Source organism: Arvicanthis niloticus, chromosome 1 (genome assembly GCF_011762505.2).
Source record: "Arvicanthis niloticus isolate mArvNil1 chromosome 1, mArvNil1.pat.X, whole genome shotgun sequence".
Classification (NCBI taxonomy): Eukaryota; Metazoa; Chordata; class Mammalia; order Rodentia; family Muridae; genus Arvicanthis; species Arvicanthis niloticus.
The window spans coordinates 9,383,858-9,388,314 of NC_047658.1; the positions used below are offsets into that span (position 1 = coordinate 9,383,858).

The following is a 4,457-nucleotide window of genomic DNA, read 5'->3' on the forward strand; positions in this document are numbered from 1 at the left end:
AAATGGGTACTTGACAGGGAATGTTCCACGAGTGTGGATAGATTTCCCGAAAGTATGCCTGATTGCACAAAGGTTTGATGCCAAGAAACCTCCTCCCCTGGTGGTGCCCCAGGGCAGAGGCTCCCTTTCCCCGACAAAAGGCATCGAGATGGGTATGGGAAGTATTACTCATTGCACGACGACAAGAGAAGAAACCCATTATAATATCTCATTTTGCACAGGGGATCAGGCCTCTGCTTTCCCTCACTGAGTTGGTGCCGCACTTGATAGGTAAAAGGCTGTTCCATCTTAATAAAATAGAAAGGGGGAGATGTAGGGAGCCATGGCGAGTGGTGACAACATTCACCATTACAAGATGGCGCTGGCATCCAGTGCTCCCACAAGTAAACAACTAAACTGCGCAGGTGCAAGAGGCGAAAGCACGCCAAGTCACTGCCCATCCCAGGGTGTAATATGGAGTGATGAGTGAACAGCCAATCAGAAGTGAACACGCCACTCTAGGGTGCATATAAGCAGTGCCTTTTCCGGGCTTGGGGTCTTCCGCTTCAGCTGATACAAGAATAAAGCCTCGCTGTAGTAACTACCCGAACACTGCCTCCCGTGTCTCTCTTGCGGGTGAGGGGACTCGGAAGGGGCGCGGAACAGTTTTTCTAATTGTTGATTGGCTAAATGAAGACAGCAGAAACCAATCGCTGGGAGAAAGAGAAGGCAGGATTTCCGGGAAGGACAGGAAGAGAAGGGCAGATAGGACTGGGAGTCAGACCAGGCGTTGGGCAGACGAGAAGCTGCAAGCATGTATATCTCTCGTGACATGGATAGCCTGTAGCCTCTGCAGGCCCTTTGCGGAGGTGGCCAAGGAGGATGAGGCAGGATATTTTTGCCCAGCCTTTGAGTTGTCGTTCAGTTTTAAAATATAAACGTCTCTAGTGTTTTCCTTCCATGGGTCTAAAGGGAGCTGGATGAGATGGTTATTGCTGGCATGGGAGGGAAGAATCAGAAGGCACTCCTGGCATTTGTGGGGAAAAACGTTGGCTAGCAGGTGGACAGCTGCTAGTCCCAGAGCCTAGCCAGAACTAGTGTGGTTTTACTAAAATTACATGCAATAGATGGCGCCCAACATAGGGCTCAAACCCACAACCCTGGGATTAAGAGTCCCATGCTCTACCAACTGAGTTAGCAGGGCTGCTAGTCCCAGAGCCTAGCAGGAACTAGTGTGGTTTTACTAAAATTACATGCAACAGGTGGCTTACACTGCAGGACTTAAGTACCCATCTGAGAGGGACCTCATGCTATGAGTCCAGCCATTCTAACAGGTACAAAAGTGCCTTAATGTGAGCACCACCTTCATCACACTCCAATAAAGCTTCAGAAATTGGAGGGGGAATAAAACCCAGGGAGAAGCCTAAAAAAGCCAGTAAACTTCAATTCATACATTTCAAAATGTCCATTGTTGTGGCTTTTTCTGGTCCTCTGCCTAGGCCTTGGAATGCTGAGCTGTTTTATAAACTCTTGCCTGCTCCTGGGGGGTGGTGCAGGGTAGCTGGAAGGAGCCCTTGGTCCTATAGAAACCAGCTCCTAGGATTGTTCCTGGATGGTAAGAGATTGATTTTAAAAAATTACCTATATATAGGAAGCGATCAATAAAGCCAGCCACTGTTAACACTGTCCCCAGCTCCCTGCTTTTGCTAAAACTCAAACATACCCTCTGATAGGCAGGTGTAATTTCTTTTACTGAAGGGACTTTTATTCTTTCTGGCTGGATGGTGACAGAAGCCCCAGTCCAAACAGACTTAAATGACAGAGATGGAACTTGCTGCTGGTATGTATGATTCATAAGTGTGGAGATATTTCAATTAATGTATGGCTGTGTCCTGTTGTTCAAAGGACAGCATATTCTCAGCCTAAGAAATGGCCATCAGTCATTCCAGGTCCATGTTGCTATCCAGCGTTACATGAGAATAGCATTGTAAGCCTGGAGCAGGGGACCAAAATTCAAAAGTTAGACTATAGTTTATATTGATCATTTTCAGATCATCATAAAAAACAAAATAACAACAAAAAAGCTGATCCACCACAGCTGGAAAGTATCTGTGATGGTTTGCATATGCTCCGCCCAGGGAGTGGTACTGGTGGGAGGTGTGTCACTGTGGGTGTGGGCTTTAAGACCCTTGTTCTAGCTGCCTGGAAGCTAGTCTTCTAGCAGCCATCAGATGAAGATGTAGACCTCTCAGCTCCTCCTGCACCATGCCTGCCTGGATGCTGCCATGCTCTTGCCTTGACAATAATGGACTGAACCTCTGAACCTGTAAGCCAGGCCCAATTAAATGTTGTTTTATAAGAGTTGTCTTGGTCATGGTGTCTGTTCACAGTAGTAAAACCCTAACTGAGTCAGTGTCTGTATGTGAAAATACCTTAAAATGGACTCTAAGGGATGTGTGTACCCTTTAGAAGCAAACTCCTACAGTAACTCATCTTCAAAGCTATCTTTTTCATGTCAGTTAGAACTCTGGAGAGGGGCTGGAGGGTCAGCACAGCAGTTAAGAGCATTGGTTGCTTTCCAGAGGCCTTGGGTTATAAACACCCATCAGAATCCCAGCTGATTTCCTTGTGAGAACTCGCCAACTGGTTCCAGTCCCTTGTGGTGGCACCAATATGCACAGTCCCACCAGGAATGTGACATTGCTTTTGATTTACTGTGTTTGTGGGTGGAGGACATCAGAATGGCTTCTTCACCTGTCCTTTCCTACCCTAACATCCCTTACTGCCTGAGTCAGGGACCAATGTTGGGAGTCCTTCCTTCCTTCCTTCCTTCCTTCCTTCCTTCCTTCCTTCCTTCCTTCCTTCCTTCCCCTTCCCCACCGTGTGTGTGTGTGTGTGTGTGTGTGTGTGTGTGTGTGTGTGTGTAGTTACCTTTCTACTTCTGTGATAAAACACCACGACCAAGGCAACTTATAGACCCATAAACTGATGGCATGCTGCTTAAGGGGAAAGTTTTCATTGTAGCTATGAGGGAACAGCCAGAGGTACCTGGAAGAGCCCAGGGCAGAGCAACAAAGGAGCGGACTGAGCATGGCCAGAAGACTGGATGTGGCCAGGGATACCCAAGAGAAAAGGGAGAATGGTGGGTGGGTGGGGTATAGAGAATAGAAAAAATAGTGAGAGAAGCAAGGGTGGGGGGAGAGAGAGAGATCACATTGAGAATAGCAGGGTTATATGGGTAGTTGTGGGAAGAAAAGCCTGCAGGAAGCTAGGGGAATTGGGAAGGGGGCATGGGAGGAGATGAGAAGGGCTAGGGAGCCAGCATGGGCTCTGAAGTGTGTAACAGGTACTTGTGATACTGAGGGATCCTGGAGCCCAGCAAGCTCTTTGATTCCTGAGAGGCCCCATAGGTAGTCACACATCCCTTCTGCTAGAGGAAAGGGAAATGGTTCCTTTTGGTAGATGGGGGGACCAATTTGCCAAGTTCCTGAGGAATGCTGGCTTTTATCTAACCATCAGAAATCTGTGGAAAAACTCTGCTCCTTAAGGCTATCTACAATTGACTGGATAGCCTTCTGGTGCTTGGCAAGTGATGGAGGACTCCCTTCGTTAGCAGGCTTTCTCCTTTCCTGACCTTGTCCAAGAGTTCTGACCCCCCATCCTCTACCTGAGACATGTCAGGTAGCCTCAATTAGATTATAGGATCAATTTCCTCACTCATGACAAAACCTGTTCAGCCATCACCTGAGATTTCTGAAATGCTTCCCCATGCTAATGAGGTATTCCAGGTACCCTAAGCCCCAGCCAATGACCTCTGCCCATCCTGGATGTCCCTGCCCTCAGGCCCCCAAAACTTTATAAGCCTTCAGCCACCCTAAGTAAAGCTGATGTGTCTACTAACTGCAGGTCCCCATGTGGTTTATTCAGTGTACTCATAGGGCTTCCAACCCCCCTATTCGACGTTTCTGCACCCACTGCCCTCGTGGACAGTATTGGCCAGCGATTCATGAGCATGGAGAGATCACGGAAATCCTCCTGTAGCCAGACTGAGCTCACTTCTGGATATCTGGACTCTCTTCTGGAGTTTAGAGAATTCAATTTTTTTTTTTTTTTTGGAACCAACAATAAAAGGAACTTATTTGAGCTTACTGTTCCAGAGAGACAGAGTCCGTGCTGGTGGAACAGAGAGATGCAGCAGCAGGAACAGGAGGCTGAAGACTCATATCCTGAACTGCAAGCACGGAACTGAGAGATTAAACTGGAAATAGCCCAAGGCTTTAAATAATCAAAGCCTGCTCCAGTGACATACTTCCTTTAGCAAGGCCACACCTCCTAAACCTTCCCCAAAGAGCTTGACCAAGTGCAGACCAAATGTTCAAATGTCTGAGACTATAGGGGACATCACATTCATAAAACCATAGTGTGTGTGTGTGTGTGTGTGTGTGTGTGTGTGTGTGTGTAAATAACCACAGTGGACT

At 47.5% G+C, this 4,457-nt stretch overlaps 1 non-coding gene across 1 annotated transcript; it reads right to left on the bottom strand.

The window, feature by feature from the left end:
- Positions 1-1,110: 1,110 nt before the first annotated feature.
- Trnak-cuu (transfer RNA lysine (anticodon CUU)) lies at positions 1,111-1,183 on the bottom strand. The gene has a single exon. It is a non-coding gene; the product is annotated as a tRNA-Lys (tRNA).
- Positions 1,184-4,457: the final 3,274 nt, after the last annotated feature.